Source organism: Terrapene carolina, unplaced genomic scaffold (assembly GCF_002925995.2).
Source record: "Terrapene carolina triunguis isolate 2854851 unplaced genomic scaffold, T_m_triunguis-2.0 Scaffold638, whole genome shotgun sequence".
NCBI lineage: Eukaryota > Metazoa > Chordata > Testudines > Emydidae > Terrapene > Terrapene triunguis.
Window position 1 is genome coordinate 73932 of NW_020664989.1, and position 20469 is coordinate 94400.

The 20469-nt window shown below is 47.2% G+C and overlaps 1 pseudogene; it reads right to left on the bottom strand.

Moving 5' to 3' along the window:
• Positions 1-20469, bottom strand: part of LOC112124981 — a 573457-nt pseudogene that overhangs the window by 53416 nt on the left and 499572 nt on the right.

Sequence of the window (20469 nt, forward strand, 5' to 3'; positions counted from 1 at the left end):
ACACTGTTGATTCATATCCAGCTTCTCGTCCACTGTGACCCCTAGGTCCTTTTCTGCAGAATTGCTACCTAGCCATTCGGTCCCTAGTCTGTAGCTGTGCATGGGATTCTTCCGTCCTAAGTGCAGGACTCTGCACTTGTCCTTGTTGAACCTCATCAGGTTTCTTTTGGGCCAATCCTCTATTTTGTCTAGGTCCCTCTGTATCCGATCCCTACCCTCTAGTGTATCTACCACGACTCCTAGTTTAGTGTCATCTGCAAACTTGCTGAGAGTGCAGTCCACACCATCCTCCAGATCATTAATAAAGATATTAAACAAAACCGGCCCCAGGACCGACCCTTGGGGCACTCCGCTTGAAATGGGCTGCCAACTAGACATGGAGCCATTGATCACTACCCGTTGAGCCCGACAATCTAGCCAGCTTTCTATCCACCTTACAGTCCATTCATCCAGCCCATACTTCTTTAACTTGGCAGCAAGAATACTGTGGGAGACCGTATCAAAAGCTTTGCTAAAGTCAAGGAATAACACATCCACTGCTTTCCCCTCATCCACAGACCCAGTTATCTCATTATAGAAGGTAATTAGGTTAGTCAGGCATCACTTGCCCTTGGTGAATCCATGCTGACTGTTCCTGATCACTTTCCTCTCCTCTAAGTGTTTCATAATTGATTCCTTGAGGACCTGCTCCATGATTTTTCCAGGGACTGAGGTGAGGCTGACTGGCCTGTAGTTCCCCGGATCCTCCTCCTTCCCTTTTTTAAAGATGGGCACTACATTAGCCTTTTTCCAGTCATCCGGGACCTCCCCCGATCGCCATGAGTTTTCAAAAATAATGGCTAATGGCTCTGCAATCTCATCCGCCAACTCCTTTAGCACCCTTGGATGCAGCGCATCCGGCCCCATGGACTTGTGCACGTCAAGTTTTTCTAAATAGTCCCGAACCACTTCTTTTTCCACAGAGGGCTGGTCACCCTCTCCCCATATTGTGCTGCCCAGTGCAGCGGTCTGGGAGCTGACCTTGTTTGTGAAGACAGAGGCAAAAAAAGCATTGAGTACATTAGCTTTTTCCACATCCTCGGTCACTAGGTTGGCTCCCTGATTCAGTAAGGGGCCCACACTTTCCTTGACTTTCTTCTTGTTGCTAATACACCTGAAGAAACCCTTCTTGTTACTCTTAACATCTCTTGCTAGCTGCAACTCCAAGTGTGATTTGGCCTTCCTGATTTCACTCCTGCATTCCTGAGCAATATTTTTATACTCCTCCCTGGTCATTTGTCCAATCTTCCACTTCTTGTAAGCTTCTTTTTTGCGTTTTAGATCAGCAAGGATTTCACTGTTTAGCCAAGCTGGTCGTCTGCCATATTTACTATTCTTTCTACACTTCGGGATGGTTTGTTCCTGCAACCGCAATAAGGATTCTTTAAAATACAGCCAGCTCTCCTGGACCCCTTTGCCCTTCATGTTATTCTCCCAGGGGATCCTGCCCATCTGTTCCCTGAGGGAGTCAAAGTCTGCCTTTTTGAAGTCCAGGGTCCGTATTCTGCTGCTCTCCTTTCTTCCTTGTGTCAGGATCCTGAACTCGACCATCTCATGGTCACTGCCTCCCAGGTTCCCATCCACTTTTGCTTCCCCTTCTAATTCTTCCCTGTTTGTGAGCAGCAGGTCAAGAAAAGCTCTGCCCCTAGTTGGTTCCTCCAGCACTTGCACCAGGAAATTGTCCCCTACACTTTCCAAAAACTTCCTGGCTTGTCTGTGCACCGCTGTATTGCTCTCCCAGCAGATATCAGGGTGATTAAAGTCTCCCATGAGAACCAGGGCCTGCGATCTAGCAACTTCTGCTAGTTGCCAGAAGAAAGCCTCGTCCACCTCATCCCCCTGGTCTGGTGGTCTATAGCAGACTCCGACCACGACATCACCCTTGTTGCGCATACTTCTCAACTTTATCCAGAGAGACTCAGGCTTTTCTGCAGTTTCATACCGGAGCTCTGAGCAGTCATACTCCTCTCTTACATACAACGCAACTCCCCCACCTTTTCTGCCCTGCCTGTCCTTCCTGAACAGTTTATATCCATCCATGATAGTACTCCAGTCATGTGAGTTATCCCACCAAGTCTCTGTTATTCCAATCGCATCATAGTTCCCTGACTGTGCCAGGATTTCCAGTTCTCCCTGCTTGTTTCCCAGGCTTCTTGCATTTGTGTATAGGCACTTAAGATAACTCATTGATCGTCCCTCTTTCTCAGTATGAGACAGGAGTCCTCCCCTCTTGCACTCTCCTGCTTGTGCTTCCTCCCAGGATCCCATTTCCCCACTTACCTCAGGGCTTTGGTCTCCTTCCCCCAGTGAACCTAGTTTAAAGCCCTCCTCACTAGGTTAGCCAGCCTGCTGGCGAAGATGCTCTTCCCTCTCTTCGTTAGGTGGAGCCCGTCCCTGCCCAACACTCCTTCTTGGAACACCATCCCATGGTCGAAGAATCCAAAGCCTTCTCTCCGACACCACCTGCGTAGCCATTCGTTGACTTCCATGATTTGACGGTCTCTACCCAGGCCTTTTCCTTGCACAGGGAGGATAGACGAGAACACCACTTGCGCCTCAAACTCCTTTATCCTTCTTCCCAGAGCCACGTAGTCTGCAGTGATCCGCTCAATGTCATTCTTGGCAGTATCATTGGTGCCCACGTGGAGAAGCAGGAAGGGGTAGCGATCCGAGGGCTTGATGAGTCTCGGCAGGCTTGATGCATAGTTATACGGATAAATGTCTTTAGTGTAGACCAGACAGTTTTCTCTTGTGTTTTATGCATTTACATCACTTCTCTACCTCCTCCTACTTTGAAAGATTAAAAAGTGTGAAAAGAGAGGTATTTTTCCTCATGATGCAAACATTCCCACATAGAAGACCTCTTCCAACAACACACATGGCAGAAGAACCAGAGAGATATGAACTCTCAGAAGTGGTTGGGGCCTACGTTGGGACAAACCGCAACTTGAGCTAAGGTTCAGTTGTTGGCAATGGGGATAAAAGAAAACTAACATATATGACAAAAAATTGTGATCTTTTAATGTTAGTGTTACCAGTGAAAATGAAATTGTAGGTGAAGTTATTGACTATAGAGTAAGAGACTAATTGTGTGATAATCTGAATTATTTTTCGAAAACTGAAAGTTGTCTTGTTTTTTGTTTTATTTGTACAGGAAATGATGGCTAATCTTGAAAAGTTAATTTGATTTAATTTACCCCCTGTAGTGTAAGGAGTTCTGGTAGAAAACCTCACTCCAAAGGTTGGAGTGGAAGAATGTGTATGAGAAAGAGTGTATAAGAGAATATTGGCCCAGTGAAAACTACGCAAGGAGAAAAGTGGTATAACTTTTTACCCACTTAGATTGTAATGGTCACTGACTTCCCCACTTCTCTAATTTGCAAAGGAAAGGCATGACATCTGCCATAGGATGTGTTCAGCAGGTAGGAAAGCTGCAATCATCAACCATCAATATCAAGGAAAAGGCTGAAGTCCACTGCTTTTCATATCAAAAAGCCATCTAAAGGCTGATCTACACTGAAAAGCTATGTTGACATAGCTACATTTCTCAGAGGTGTGAAAAATCCACTCCACTGAGAGAAGTAGGTAATGTGACCTGAGCCCCAGTGTAGACAGTGTTAGGTTGTCAAAAGAATACAGTGTTTGAAGTATAGACATAGGCTTCAATAGATTGGTGTGCCAAGTCTTCACTTATTCACTTTAACTTAAGGTTTCACGTGCCGGTAATACATTTTAACGTTTTTAGAAGGTCTCTCTCTATAAGTCTATATTATATAACTAAACTATTGTATGTAAACTAAACAAGGTTTTCAAAATGTTTAAAAAGCTTACTTTAAAATTAAATTAAAATGCTGATCTTATGCTGCCGGCCCACTCAGTCTGCTGCCGGCCTGGGGTTCCATTCACCTAGTTCAGCAGCAGGTTGAGCGGGGCCTGCGGGACCCCAGCTGGCAAGGGGCCGGCAGCTGGGACCCCAGACCAGGGGTGCAGGTGGGAATGTGGGGTGTGTGTGCAGGAGCTCCTGTTTGGTGCTCAGGGTGGGGGTGGGGATGTGGGAGGTGCAAGAGTCAGGGCATGGAGTGGGGGGGACTGGGTATGTGTGGGGGTACAGGAGTCAGAACGGGGGCTGGAGGTGTGTGGGGGGTGCAGGGGTCAGGGCAGAGGGCTGGGTGTGTGTGGGGGGGGTGCAGGGGTCAGGGCAGTGGGCTGGGGTGCTCGGCTCGTGGGGGTGCTCACAGCAGGGGGCTGGAGGGGATATGCCCCGTCCCCACCCCTGTCCCCAGGGCCCTGTCCCCACCTCTTCTCTGCCTTCTCCCTGGAGCAGCTCTGCTCTCCCCCTGGCAAGGGCGATCAGCTGATTGGTGGCAGCCAGGGGGAGGGGCAGGAAAGCACCACACTGGGGGAAGAAGCGGGGGAGGGGGAAGCTTGGCTGCCGGCAGGACCAAGCTTCTGCCTCCTGCCCCCGCAGGAGAGATCGGTGGGCGGGGGCGGAGGCTGAGTGGGGCCAGGACTCCGGCAGGCAGCAGCGTACTATCAAAAATGGCATGCATGCTGCAGGTTGCCGACCCCTGCCCTATGGGAAGCAAGCCATGACATCAATTGTAGCTACAGCTCTTAGCATCAACACAAAGACTGAGAGAAATGGAGAGTTCCAACCATTGTCATTTTAGTATCTTATTGTTCTCTCTATTTTTTCTGCTGGCCTTTCTATTATATCAGGGTGGGACAAGCTCATTGGTGCCAATTGGCAAAGGGGTCACTGTTTTTCACAAGCAACTCCTGTCTCAGACCTGAGAAACTCACCACACCTAATACACTGATTTTATGATATTTATCCAGGAAGCATGGCAGTGAGATCTCTACTGAAAGCTTGTAAATTACTGTTACTCCTAATCACTGCAAGAGGTGTGTACGAGTCCTATTGAAGGAGTAATGTAAGTACATTGAAAATTATGCCCATATGGTATTGTCATGAAAGTGAGTCACCCCAATCATAGGTCTTGGTGGGGACGGCACATTCAAGTGGGAGGGAATTGTCACCCGTCCCTTGCTGGTCAGTTATGCAATGTATTGCTCCTTTGTCAACCTTTGCACCAACCCAGAAAAGCCAATGGAAAACTGACAAAAAGTATAGACATCGAAACCCTCTGGAAGTGACATGGACAATATGACAATGAGGAGATCATCCTTTCTGTGAATAAAGGCAAAAGACTGGTTCAGTTTATAACAGGGTGAAGAAAAACACTCTGGATCCATTCACCAAGGAGATCCCTAGCGACCAGTGGTGCATTATGAAAGGCAGGGCCCTGGCTTCTAGGGACTAGCAATCACTGCAATAGACTGAAGTGTGATGTGAAAATCTACTTAGATAGGAAAGGTAACTATTAAAAAGTGTACGTTGCATTTTGTGATTTTCTTTTTCGGTAACGGTTGGTTTCCATCACTCACATTTGTTTCTGTTTAAATCTCTATCCCTTGTTAAATAAATTTCCCTTTGTTGGATTACTGTACTCAAGTGCTGTGTGTGATACAGTATCATAGAATCATAGAATATCAGGGTTGGAAGGGAACTCAGGAGGTCATCTAGTCCAACCACCTGCTCAAACCAGGAACAATTCCCAACTAAATCATCCCAGCCAGGGATTTGTCAAGCCTGACCTTAAAAACCTCTAAGGAAGGAGATTCCACCACCTCCCTAGGTAACCCAATCCAGTGCTTCACCACCCTCCTAGTGAAAAAGTTTTTCCTAATATCCAACCTCAATCTCCCCCACTGCAACTTGAGAGCATTATTCCTTGTTCTGTCATCTGGTACCACTGAGAACAGTCTCATCCTCTTCGGACCCCCCTTTCAGATAGTTGAAAGCCGCTATCAAATCCCCCCTCATTCTTCTCTTCTGCAGACTAAAATCCCAGTTCCCTTAGCCTCTCCTCATAAGTCATGTGTTCCAGCCCCCTAATCATTTTTGTTGCCCTCCGCTGGACTCTTTCCAATTTTTCCACATCCTTCTTGTAGTGTGGGGCCCAAAACTGGACACAGTACTCCAGATGAGGCCTCACCAATGTTGAATTGATGGGAATGATCATGTCCCTCGATCTGCTGGCAGTGCCCCTACTTATACAGCCCAAAATGCCATTAGCCTTCTTGGCAACAAAGGCACACTGTCAACTCCTATCCAGCTTCTCGTCCATTGTTACCCTAGGTCCTTTTCTGCAGAACTGCTGCCTAGCCGTTCAGTCCCTAGTCTGTAGCAGTGCATGGGATTCTTCCATCTTAAGTGCAGGACTCTGCACTTGTCCTTGTTGAACCTCATCAGATTTCTTTTGGCCCAATCCTCTAATTTGTCTAGGTCCCTTTGTATCCGATCCCTACCCTCCAGCGTATCTACCACGCCTCCCAGTTTAGTGTCAGCTGCAAACTTGCTGAGAGTGCAGTCTACGCCATCCTCCAGATCATTAATGAAGATATTGAACAAAACCGGCCCCAGGACCAAGCCTTGGGGCACTCCGCTTGATACCAGCTGCCAACTAGACATGGAGGCATTGATCACTACCCATTGAGCCCGATGATCTAGCCAGCTTTCTATCCACCTTACAGTCCATTCATCCAGCCCATACTTCTTTAACTTGCCGGCAAGAATACTGTGGGAGACCGTATCAGAAGCTTTGCTAAAGTCAAGGAATAACACATCCACTGCTTTCCCCTCATCCACAGACCCAGTTATCTCATTATAGAAGGTAATTAGGTTAGTCAGGCATCACTTGCCCTTGGTGAATCCATGCTGACTGTTCCTGATCACTTTCCTCTCCTCTAAGTGCTTCAGAACTGATTCCTTGAGGACCTGCTCCATGATTTTTCCAGGGACTGAAGTGAGGCTGACTGGCCTGTAATTCCCCGGATCCTCCTTCTTCCCTTTTTTAAAGATGAGCACTACATTGGCCTTTTTCCAGTCATCTGGGACCTCCCCCAATCGCCATGAGTTTTCAAAGATAATTGCCAATGGCTCTGCAATCACGTCGGCCAACTCCTTTAGCACCCTTGAATGCAGCGCGTCGGGCCCCATGGCTTTGTGCTCATCCAGTTTTTCTAAATAGTCTCGAGCCACTTCTTTCTCCACAGAGGGCTAGTCACATCCTCCCCATACTGTGCTGCCCAGTGCAGCAGTCTGGGAGCTGACCTTGTTCGTGAAGACAGAGGCAAAAAATGCATTGAGTACATTAGCTTTTTCCACATCCTCGGTCACTAGGTTGCCTTCCTCATTCAGTAAGGGGCCCACACTTTCCTTGATTTCCTTCTTGTTGCTAATATACCTGAAGAAACCCTTCTTGTTACTCTTAACATCTCTTGCTAGCTACAACTCCAAGTGTGATTTGGCCTTCCTGATTTCACTCCTGCATGCCTGAGCAATATTTTTATACTCCTCCCTGGTTATTTGTCCAATCTTCTACTTCTTGTAAGCTTCTTTTTTGTGTTTAAGATCAGCAAGGATTTCACTGTTAAGCCAAGCTGGTCACCTGCCATATTTACTATTCTTTCTACACATCAGGATGGTTTGTTCCTGTAACCTCAATAAGGATTCTTTAAAATACAGCCAGCTCTCCTGGACTCCTTTCCCCTCATGTTATTCTCCCAGGGGATCCTGCCCATCCATTCCCTGAGGGAGTCAAAGTCTGCCTTTTTGAAGTCCAGGGTCCGTATTTTGCTGCTCTCCTTTCTTCCTTGTGTCAGGATCCTGAACTCGACCATCTCATGGTCACTGCCTCCCAGGTTCCCATCCACTTTTGCTTCCCCTACTAATTCTTCCCAATTTGTGAGCAGCAGGTCAAGAAGAGCTCTGCCCCTAGTTGGTTCCTCCAGCACTTGCACCAGGAAATTGTCCCCTACACTTTCCAAAAACTTCCTGGATTGTCTGTGCACCGCTGTATTGCTCTCCCAGCAGATATCAGGGTGATTAAAGTCTCCCATGAGAACCAGGGCCTGCGATCTAGTAACTTCTGTTAGTTTCCGCAAGAAAGCTTTGTCCACCTCATCCCCCTGGTCTGGTGGTTTATAGCAGACTCCCACCACGACACCACCCTTGTTGCTCACACTTCTAAACTTAATCCGGAGACTCTCAGGTTTTTCTGCAGTTTCATACCGGAGCTCTGAGCAGTCATACTGCTCTCTTACATACAATGCAATTCCCCCACCTTTTCTGCCCTGCCTGTCCTTCCTGAACAGTTTATTTCCATCCATTACAGTATTCCAGTCATGTGAGTTATCCCACCAAGTCTCTGTTATTCCAATCACATCATAATTCCTTGACTGTGCCAGGACTTCCAGTTCTCCCTGCTTGTTTCCCAGGCTTCTTGCATTTGTGTATAGGCACTTAAGATAACTCGCTGATAGTCCCGCTTTCTCAGTATGAGACAGGAGTCCTCCCCTCTTGTGCTCTCCTGCTGGTGCTTCCTCCCGCTATCCCATTTCCCCACTTACCTCATGGCTTTGGTCTCCTTCCCCCGGTGAACCTAGTTTAAAGCCCTCCTCACTAGGTTAGCCAGCCTGCTTGCGAAGATGGTTTTCCCTCTCTTTGTTAGGTGGAGCCAATCTCTGCCTAGCACTCCTCCTTGGAACACCATCCCATGGTCAAAGAATCCAAAGCCTTCTCTCCGACACCACCTGCTTAGACATTCGTTGACTTCCATGATTCGACAGTCTATACCTGGGCCTTTTCCTTGCACAGGGAGGATGGACAACAACACCACTTGCGCCTCAAACTCCTTTATCCTTCCCAGAGCCACGTAGTCTGCAGTGATCTGCTCAAGGTCATTCTCGGCAGTATCATTGGTGCCCACGTGGAGAAGCAGGAAGGGGTAGCAATCCAAGGGCTTGATGAGTCTTGGCAGTCTCTCCGTCACATCGTGAATCCTAGCTCCTGGCAAGCAGCAGATTTCTCAGTTTTCCTGGTCAGGGCGGCAGATAGATGACTCAGTCCCCCTGAGGAGGGAGTCCCCGATCACCACCACCCGCCTCCTTCTCTTGGGAGCAGTGGTTGTGGAACCCCCATCCCTAGAACAGTGCATCTCATGCCTTCCAATCAGTGGAGTCTCCTTCTGCTCCCTTCCCTCAGATGTATCATCTAGTCCACTCTCTGCATTAGTACCTGTGGAGAGAACATGAAAACGGTTGCTCACCTGTATCTCCATTGCTGGTACATGGACGCTCCTCTTTCTTCTTCTGGAGGTCACATGCTGCCAAATTTCTTCACCGTCCCTCTGTCCCCATTGCACAGCCTGCTCAGATTCTTCAGAATGTTGTGCCCGTAGAAGCATATCCTGACATCTGTCCAGGAAATCTTCATTTTTTCTTAAGCAACGCTGGGTCGATACTTGTTTCTCCAGACCTCGAACCTTCTCTTTCAATATGAAGACCACCTTGCACTTTGTACAGACAAAGTTGCTTCTGTCCTGTGGAAGAAAGACAAAGATGGCACAACCTGTGCAGGTTACAACAGCTGAACGCTCACCTTCCATATTACCTTCCTTCTAAGAGCTTCCTCAGCTGTCGCAGTAACTACTCAGAGAAGTCTGCAAGATGAAAGCCTCCATACACTCTCCCCAGGCGAACTCCCAGGCAAACTCCCTCTGTTAGCCTCCGCTGTTCACCGCAGTGGTCTACAGTAGCAGTGGTCTACAGTAGAAGTGGTAACCTGGGATATACCATTGCTTCGGTAAGAGAGGATCTGGGATTTCTTTGAGGATCTGGTGAACAGAGCTGGACCCCAGAGGGGGACACACTGAAGGAACTCAGGGGTAAGGGTGCCTCTACTGTCAAGTGTCAGGGCTGCTGTAGCTCAGAGGAGGGTGCTTGAGTGGCTGACAGGCTGGGTGAGTTTAGTCGCTAATATCCAGCTGCCAAATGCAAAAGTCCCTCTTCCTAGTGGCTGATGGCAACAAGGAAACTCACAGCCCTCAGCACCCTGAGAAGAGTCATAATGTGCATCTATGTTGATCCACCTGTCAAATTCACACAGGGAAAGCACCCTATAGCATAGCTCCCTGAATCAAAATAGCCCTAAAACTCTGCCCTATGAAATCATGGAACATGTGCTCTTCGCTCTTTGAGAACGTGTAAAGAATCCAAAAGAAGAAGAGAATTGGGAACTGAGTTTGAAAAACCAATATGAAAACCAGAAGCTCAGGTTTAGACTCATTTATTTATAATATTAAATAATCCTTCGATTCTAGTGTCAGAATCAATACAATTGCTTCAGCCTGATAGTTTCCCAAAGGGAAAACTTAACTTCTCTCCAAAGGGAGTTGAGAGAACACTTTTCCGAGTCCAAGAGAGACAGGGCGGGTGAGGGTAAGAGCTTGTAGAGGACCAGCCTCTGTTGGTGAAAGAGACAAGCTTTGGAGCTAACCCAGAACATTTGTTCAGTTCTGTGTAGTCTGAAAGGTCGTCTCTTCCATAAACAGCAGTTAGAACATAAGAACAGCAATACTGAGTCAGACCAGTTCATCTAGCCCACTATCCTGTCTTCTGAAAGTGGCCAATGTCAGGCACCCCAGAGGGAATGAACAGAACAGGCAATCATCAACAACGAGGAGTCCAGTGGCACCTTAAAGATTAGCAGTTTTATTTGGGCATAAGCTTTCGAGGGTAAAAAACCCACTTCAGATGCCATCAAGTGATCATCAAGTGATACCATCAAGTGATCCATCCCCTGTTGCCCATTGCCAGCTTCTGGCAAACAGAGGGTAGGGACACCATCCCTGTCCATCCTGGCTAATAGCCATTGATGGACCTATCCTCCATGGATTTATCTAGTTCTTTTTTAACCCTGTTCTAGTCTTGGCCTTCACAACACCCTCTGGCAAAGAGTTCCCCAGGTTAACTCTGTGTTGTGTGTAGAAATACTTCCTTTTGTTCATTTCAAACCTGCAGCCTATTCATTTCATTTGGTGAGCCCTCCTAGTTCTTGTGAGTAGTATAAGGGCCCTACCATCAATCAAACCCTAACCCCGCCCCTTGACCCCTTGGGCCCTCCCACCTGTCACCGGAAGTCCCACCCCATGGGGGTATTCCTTCCGGGGTCAAGGTGCCACCTGACCGGAAGCAAGGTGTGTCATGTGACCCCTCTAAGAACTCCCCCCACCACCCTCTACCAATCAGGAGGGGTTTCGCTCCGACAGGACCTCAACGAGAGGAGATTTTGACCAACCAGGGTGACTTCTGGGTTGGGGTGACCCCTCCGGGAGTCGTGTGACCCCGCTAAGAACGCCTCCCAAGGCCCTCCGCCAATCAGAGTGCAGCACCATTACCCCATAAGTCCCAGCGCCAGACAGAGGAGGTGGCCATCTCTTACCAAGGACACGTGTTTTCGAAAGCGCGGAAAGGCTGCTTAGAGGAAACATGGACTCCTTCACCACCCCTGTGAGAACTTCGGACTTTGTTTTAGCCCCGAGGGTCTTTGACCTTGTGTGGAGCAGGCGTTACATCAGCGACAGTTCCAAGGAGGACCCTTTGACCCAGCCATTGATGGATACGTCAGAACCCGGCCCCGAAACCCTCGTGAGGCAGACCGATGAGCATGATGGCCTCTCTTTGTCCACCCCCTCAGAGGTGGAAGGCGAGCGCGGCTCGGGGGAGGCACCGGCGGACAAAGCGAACGGAAAAGACGGCGCTCAGGTAAATGAATGCTTAAGAAGCGGCGGTCGAGGAGGGGTGGGTAATGGGTTAGGAACCGGGGGTTGCGTAAATCAAAAAACAAGCAGTGGGGGTGCTTACACGTTTTCTTTTCTGAAAATTTTTCAACAGGTTGACGATGCCTTTTTAGAGGCCTTTAAGAACTTACACATTGGAAGCCCTGTGGGAGTAAACATATCCTGCGTCAGCTGTTTTTGCTCATGTCTGAGACACAGATCTCAAGCCGAAAAGGACAAAATGGAAGAATGAACCATCTGAGACTCCCTTAGGGTAGGGGTCATGGCATCCATTTTATAGGCGGCTGTAAAAGGTCGTGTTAAACCAGGCGATTAATAAAACTTATTTAAATGTGTCAATATGAATGTGTCCCCTTTCATACTCGTGGTAGTAAAAGACGGTACCAGTAACAGTCATGTCTACACAGACGGCGCTGTTAAAGAAAATATATTACGCCCCCGGGGAAGTTGGGAGCTTCGGAGGGGTCAACCCTCTTTTTCAAACGGCCAGAAAGCATAGTAAAACTTTAAACAGAAGACAGGTAACAGCATGGCTTTCAGACCAGGATGTTTACACTTTACACAAACCAGCTCGAATACGTTTTAAAAGAAACAAGACCATTGTTTCAGATGTGGATGCGCAGTGGCAGGCAGATTTGGTGGATATGCACCGGTTCTCCAAACACAACGGCGGTTTTAAGTACATCTTAACAGTGATAGACATTCTATCCAAATATGCCTGGGCCTTAGGCCTAAAAGACAAGACGAGTGGTGAGGTATCCAAGGCCTTTAAAGCTATTTTCAGTGAAGGTCGCGTGCCTCAAAAATTACAAACCGATCGGGGGAAAGAATTTTTAAACAAACCTTTAAGTGGATTGTTAAAGCAGCATGGAGTTCACCATTTTGTTACCAATAATGAAGTCAAAGCAGGGGTTGTGGAGCGATTTAACAGAACTTTAAAAACTAGGATGTAGAGATATTTTACAGCCCATAACACCTTTCGCTACATTGACGTCTTACCTGACTTTATAAAGAGTTACAACCAGAGCTTTCACAGAACTATACGTACCAGACCCGTTGATGTTAACCCTTCAAATTCTCTGAAGGTATGGAAAACGGTTTACGGAGATAGTTTTAAAATAAAACCGGTTGTTGCCCCTTTTAGAAAAGGTGACCACGTGAGACTATCTAAAACCAAAGGCGCTTTTGAAAAAGGTTATGAACAGACCTTTACCGATGAGATATTCATAGTGGATGAAGCCTTAACCAGGGGCCAGAGACCTGTATACCGCTTAAAAGATTATGAGGGTGAGGCAGTTACTGGATCTTTTTACCCTGAAGAATTACAAAAAGTAAACCCCAAACGAGACAGGATTTACAGGATTGAAAAAGTTGTAGCAGAGAAAGGAAAAGGGAGAAAAAAGCAGCTACTGGTGAAATGGATAGGTTGGGGCTAAAACAAAGTCCGAAGTTCTCACAGGGGTGATGAAGGAGTCCATGTTTCCTCTCAGCAGCCTTTCCGCGATTTCGAAAACACGTGTCCTTGGTAAGAGATGGCCGCCTCCTCTGTCTGGCGCTGGGACTTATGGGGTAATGGTGCTGCACTCTGATTGGCGGAGGGCCTTGGGAGGAGTTCTTAGTGGGGTCACAAGACTCACATCCGAAGGGGTCACCCCAACCCAGAAGTCACCCTGATTGGTCAAAATCTCCTCTCGGGGAGGTCCTTTCGGCACAAAACCCCTCCTGATTGGTAGAGGGTGGTGGGGGGAGTTCTTAGAAGGGTCACACGATCCACTTCCGGATGGGTCACCCCCGCCCCAGAAGTCACCCTGATTGGTCAAAATCTCCTCTCGGGGCAGTCCTTTCGGCACAAAACCCCTCCTGATTGGTAGAGGGTAGTGGGGGGAGTTCTTAGAGGGGTCACACGACCCACTTCCGTTCGGGTCCCCCCCGCCCCGGAAGTCACCCTGATTGGTCAAAATCTCCTCTCGGGGCGGTCCTATCGGGACGAAACCCCTCCTGATTGGTAGAGGGTGGTGGGGGGAGTTCTTAGAGGGGTCACATGACACACCTTGCTTCCGGTCAGGTGGCACCTTGACCCCGCAGGTAATACCCCCATGGGGAGGGACTTCCGGTGACAGGTGGGAGGGATCAAGGGGTCAGGGGCGGGGCTCAAGGGGTCAAGGGGCGGGATTAGGGTTTGATTGACGGTAGGGCCCTTATACTACTTTCACGGCTGAGGATGTTAGGGAGATTCCCAAACCTGAGCTGGCTTTTGTAGGTGACAAATCTGAGGAACTGTCACGGATTGAAGTGTCATGAGAGGAGGTTTTGGAATTAATTGATAAACTTAACATTAACAAGTCACTGGGACCAGATGGCATTCACCCAAGAGTTCTGAAAGAACTTAAATGTGAAGTTGCAGAACTATTAACTAAGGTTTGTAACCTGTCCTTTAAATCAGCTTCTGTACCCAATGACTGGAATTTAGCTAATGTAACGCCAATATTTAAAAAGGGCTCTAGAGGTGATCCTGGCAATTACAGACTGGTAAGTCTAACGTCTGTACCGGACAAATTAGTCGAAACAATAGTTAAGAATAAAATTGTCAGACACATAGAAAAACATAAACTGTTGAGCAATAGCCAACATGGTTTCTGTAAAGGGAAATCGTGTCTTACTAATCTATTAGAATTCTTTGAAGGGGTCAACAAACATGTGGACAAGGGGGATCCAGTGGATATAGTGTACTTAGATTTCCAGAAAGCCTTTGACAAGGTCCCTCACCAAAGGCTCTTATGTAAATTAAGCTGCCATGGGATAAAAGGGAAGGTCCTTTCATGGATTGAGAACTGGTTAAAAGAGAGGGAACAAAGGGTAGGAATTAATGGTAAATTCTCAGAATGGAGAGGGGTAACTAGTGGTGTTCCCCAAGGGTCAGTCCTCGGACCGATCCTATTCAACTTATTCATAAATGATCTGGAGAAAGGGGTAAACAGTGAGGTGGCAAAGTTTGCAGATGATACTAAACTGCACAAGATAGTTAAGTCCAAAGCAGACTGTGCAGAACTTTAAAAAGATCTCACAAAACTAAGTGATTGGGCAACAAAATGGCAAATGAAATTCAATGTGGATAAATGTAAAGTAATGCACATTGGAAAAAATAACCCCAAGTATACATACAATATGATGGGGGCTAATTTAGATACAAGAAGTCAGGAAAAAGATCTTGGAGTCATCGTGGATAGTTCTCTGAAAATGTCCACGCAGTGTGCAGAGGCGGTCAAAAAAGCAAACAGGATGTTAGGAATCATTAAAAAGGGGATAGAGAATAAGACTGAGAATATATTATTGCCCTTATATAAATCGATGGTACGCCCACATCTCGAATACTGCGTACAGATGTGGTCTCCTCATCTCAAAAAAGATATACTGGCACTAGAAAAGGTTCAGAAAAGGGCAACTAAAATGATTAGGGGTTTGGAACGGGTCCCATATGAGGAGAGATTAAAGAGGCTAGGACTCTTCAGCTTGGAAAAGAGGAGGCTAAGGGGGGATATGATAGAGGTATATAAAATCATGAGTGATGTGGAGAAAGTGGATAAGGAAAAGTTATTTACTTATTCCCATAATACAAGAACTAGGGGTCATCAAATGAAATTAATAGGCAGCAGGTTTAAAACAAATAAAAGGAAGTTCTTCTTCACGCAGCGCACAGTCAACTTGTGGAACTCCTTACCTGAGGAGGTTGTGAAGGCTAGGACTATAACAGAGTTTAAAAGAGAACTGGATAAATTCATGGTGGTTAAGTCCATTAATGGCTATTAGCCAGGACGGGTACGGAATGGTGTCCCTAGCCTCTGTCTGTCAGAGGGTGGAGATGGATGGCAGGAGAGAGATCACTTGATCATTGCCTGTTAGGTTCACTCCCTTTGGGGCACCTGGCATTGGCCACTGTCGGTAGACAGGATACTGGGCTAGATGGACCTTTGGTCTGACCCGGTTCGGCCTTTCTTATGTTCTTATGGCGTCCAGGAGGTCTGGCAAGACCCTATGCAGATCCTGCAAAGCAAGGGAGAGCCATGGGTCTGTTGTATTGCCAAGGGACGGAGAAACTCGGCCAGCAGCAGGGGGTGCAGAACACAGCCCTAGTGTGGGGGTGACAGCCCCTCCAGGATCCTGACATCCCAGCACTTTACACACCTTCCTGGAGTCTCCCAACCTCGCTGGGCTGTCGGGACTGTGACCCCAACCCTACTGATGAGAACCAGGCCTGGGGAGGGGAATCTACTGGCTCAGGGTCACACCAAGTGTCAGAAGTATGGAGGGATCCAGCAATCCTTCTTTCCAGGCCCCTTCGCTAATCACTGCTTCACACTCCCTCCCACAGCTGGCAATTACAAGCAGGCCCTCATGTCCGCTCCCCCTGCCTCTGAGAGGGAGTGTGCTCCGCTGGAGTGACTGGACCAGGGGATTGGGAGTCAGGACTCCTGAGTTCCATTGCTGGGTTTCCTATTGGTTCCATTGCTGGTTGTTTTCCTTTTCCTGTGGGACTTTGCGCAAGTTGCTCCCCCCTCTAGGGTGTTTTGAATTCCAATCCTGTGCTCCAAAGTGCTTGGTGTCATTTGCAAATTTTAGAAGCATACTCTCCACTCCATTTTCCAAATCATTAATGAAAATATTGAATAGTACCAGACCCCAGACTGATCCCCGCCGGACCCACTCAGTACACCCTCTCCGTTGGACAGCCAAACATGGAGAAGGGCTCTTGGAGTCTGGGCTTTCAACCAGCTCTGCACCCACATTACACTAATTGCATCTAGACCACATTTCCCTCGTTTGCTTGTGAGAATGTCCTACGGGACTGTGTCAAAAGCCTTAGTAACACCAAGATAGATCACATCTACTGTTTACCCACCTCCACTAGGCCCAGAACCCTGCCAAAGAAGGAAATAGGATTGGTTTGGAATGATTTGTTCTTGACAAATCCATGCTCACTAGTCCTAAGAACCAAATTATCCTGTAGGTGCTGCTGACCAACTGATTGTTTAATAATGTATTCCAGTATCTCTCCAGCTATGGAAGTGAGGCTAACTAGTCTGTAAGTCCCAGGGTTCTCTTTGTTCCCCTTTTAAAGATAGGTCCTGTCTTGTTCATGGATGGGAAGATGTTCTTTCTCAGGGATCTCAGATGAGAACTGGGGCACAGCAACGGATTTGTTAAGGCCTCAAAAATGGAGGCAGGAACCTCTTCTCTCCTGCTGGCAAGAACCCCAGGTACCTAAAAGACAGGGACTCACATCCCTGAATGGGCTTTAAAAAAGGCAATGGTTAAAAAGTTTGGTCCTGACCATTTCTTGTTTCCGCAGACTAGACACTTTAGCAAACTTTAGAATTCCTTGATGCTAAACACCGAGAAACTCCCCTTTCTCCTTCACAGAGAGCTTTAACGCCCCTTATCTCACTCAGGCTCACGACTGCCCAGAGTTCAAGAATTGTCCCTGTTCCCATTGGACAGATGGGGAGGAGCCTGAGGTACAGAGAAGGGAAGTGACCTACCCAAGGTCCTACACAGCAAGGCAGTGGCAGAGCCAGAAAGAGAAGCCACCAGTCCTGACCTGTTCTAACAGACAGCAAACCCCCCCCAGAGGCAGGGATCGAGCCCAGGACTCGAGATGGTGGGGAAATGTCATTGAAACCATTTCAGTCAGAAAATCCCATTCAGACTAAACCAGTTTGTTTCTTGAAATCATAACAAATGGGATGAAAGTTCTTTGCAAAAATATTTTGTTGCAAAACAAAAGCATCTCCTGTTTGTCAGTGTGTTAAATTGTCTCATCGCACACAAAGAGGAGACACTTAGATCTCGAAAATTATACAAGATGCTTCAGTCTGAGCTAAGTCGTTGCTGCTCTTAACAATTTCAAAATAAAAAAATACAAATAAAATAGAATATTTCAGCTATTCTATTATGTCATAATCTGATCAGAGTAAATGTGATAGGACACCTCATATTATGCACTACTCCTAGTGACACTCTCCAATGGATCCCTATCCTCCACCCACCATGAGGTAAGTAGGAGCGGATCATTATTATCCCTACTTGAAAGAGGGAGAAGCTAGGGCTGAGAAAGGAGAATTGATTTGTCTTAGGTCACACAGCCAGCCAGTGGCAGAGTTGGGAATAGGACGCAAGAGCCCTGATTTTCAAACTAACCATCGGATCTTGAATTTCATACATTGAATGACCTGAGTAAAGTGCTCTCAGATGAGCTCCAGACCAACAACAGTGCACAGTAATTATTCAGCAAGTATTTTAGGAGAACTGAAATGTTAGAATCATGAACTGCTCACAGACCATTAATGCAGAGAAGCAGCAAAATTTGTCAAACATATGACTGGTTATGACTTATTTACTTGGTCTTAAAAGAGAACAAGGACCTGAGTCTCCTCCCTGTCAATAACCCCCTGCTCAGCCAATCAGGGTAGAGAATGAGAACGGGAGACTGAGGGTTCTCACCAGAGAGCCCAAAGAATGGCCCAGCTCACTGGTAAGGATCACTGCCCGAGCACTATTTCAGCCCCACATTTTTGGGTGGACCTCCCACAGTGGGAACTGCAGAGCACTCCCCCACGACACACACACACACCTCCTGGTGTTGGGAGGGGAACAGGAGAAAGGACAAAAGAAGCAAGAGAAGAAGAGAAAGGAGGGAGGGATGGAGGAAAAGGTAAAACAAAAAGGACAAACCCTAATGTCCCCAGTGATTCTAAGGGACAAAATCCCAGGTGCAGAATAAAATTCTGCCTCCTTAAACTCGTGTTTTCCATGCCTAGAATTCAACTGTCACCAGATGGATCAGACTGAACAAGTTTCAAACCTCAAGGAGGCTCTTACCTTCTAAACAGGGATGGCTGTTTTCTAGTAAAATCAGGAAAAGGAAAGAAGAAAACTCAAAAGAGGTTCCTCCTCACGCTCACATACGTGAACCCGAATACTCTCTCAGTCCTCAAAGAGAGACCTTGAGAAGGAGACTTGCTGAAGCAAAGCCACAGGGGTCTCTGAGGTTTCCATGGCCCCTCGCCCCTGTCCTGTCTGGCTGATGTCAGCATCTCTCTGTGAGGTCATCACCTCTCCACCACCTTTGACCAATAGTCTGAGGTCCTGCAAAAGGCCTTTGTGATGTCACTGCCACACCCCTCCCTTGCTGTGCTAATGTCCTGCCCCTGGCCAGGCACTTTGGAGGTTTGAGCTACTCCATGTGGAAGACCCCACTCAAGGAGCGTTCATTCTAGGAAGCAAGCTGGCTAGACAGTAAAACATCAGACGCTGCTCCCAATGCTACACTCAGTTTTTCAGAAGTTAGTCAACTTTATGGCCAGAAGAGACCATTAGAGCATCTAATCTGACCCCCTGCATATCACAGGCCTCCTGTATGACACAATAGCTACTTTTGGGGCAAATACATTCCAGAAAGGCATCTAGTCTTTATTAAATGACATCAGGAGATGGAGAATCCACCACTTTCCTTGGTAGCTTGTTCCTGTGGTGAATCATCCTCGCTGTTGACTATTTGTGCCTTATTTGTAATATGAATCCTTGGTCTGGCTCCCAGCCCCTCTCCAAGGGTTGCAGCTGTCTGGAGGTGCCTGCCTTCCACGCCTTCCTCATTCACACCTCATTCATTCAACAGTGCAATTGATTACAAAGTGGGGGAAAGATCTTATTCTACTTCTAGCAAAAAGACATTTTTCTTTTACCTTAATTATACTACCTTAGGGCCCGCTATAACATATTACCAAGGTTCAATACAAAGTCATATACAAGTTATACAAAAATGCATAATGCAGAGATTTATCTACAACTGCATTGATTGACTGCTGTGTGCAGTAATATAGTGACCCCTGGGTCTTTGAATGAGACTTTATACTTGGGGGGGCGAGGGGCGAGTCGGGGGGGTGAGGGGTGAGTTGGAGGCGGGCGGGTGGGCAAAGAGGGGAGCAGTGAGCCAGCAGGGGTTCTAGGGGCGGGCACGGGGGTTTCTGGCAGGGGAGGGAGGAGGTGGAAAGAGGTGAGTGGTGGGTGGGGGACCGACTAGGAGGGACGCAGCAAGCCAGCGGGGGGCTAGGGGGTGAACAGGGGTGTGATGGTGGGGCCGAGCGGGGAGGAGGCGGGTCCTATTTTACTGCTGTGATCTGGTCACCCTATGCGTGCCGTTTCTTTCCCCCCTCTACAGGCTTCCACACACTGTCAGTGCCTTGCTAGTGTGCCATGCACCGTGAGAGATCTCTTCTCTTTGTGTGTGACTGTGAGTGTTTCCCTTGTATGTGAATTTATTCAACAAAATCTTGAGCTTCGTAATGGATACCATGAGTGAAAAGAAAAAGAGAAAAAGAGGATCAGAGCACAACGTTTTCAACACTTAATGGACGAATAAATACTTACATACTGAGAACGATACAAGAATCTTATCGAAGTTGCACTGAAAACGTTCATCATTTTTGGAAGCACTTACATATGTGAACATTTTCCATCACAAACATGAATAAAAACTAGCAACGTTCTTCTCTGACTGACGACCATTTGGAAAACATTATGAAAATATCCACTTCAAATATGACCCCCGAATACGACAAGCTTGTTGCCAAAAAGAGCTGTACTATCTCTCATTAAATTTGCATGTAATTATGAAAAGTACAAATGTTTTCTTTCAACGAAACAGGTGTTTTTCATTTTTACATGATTC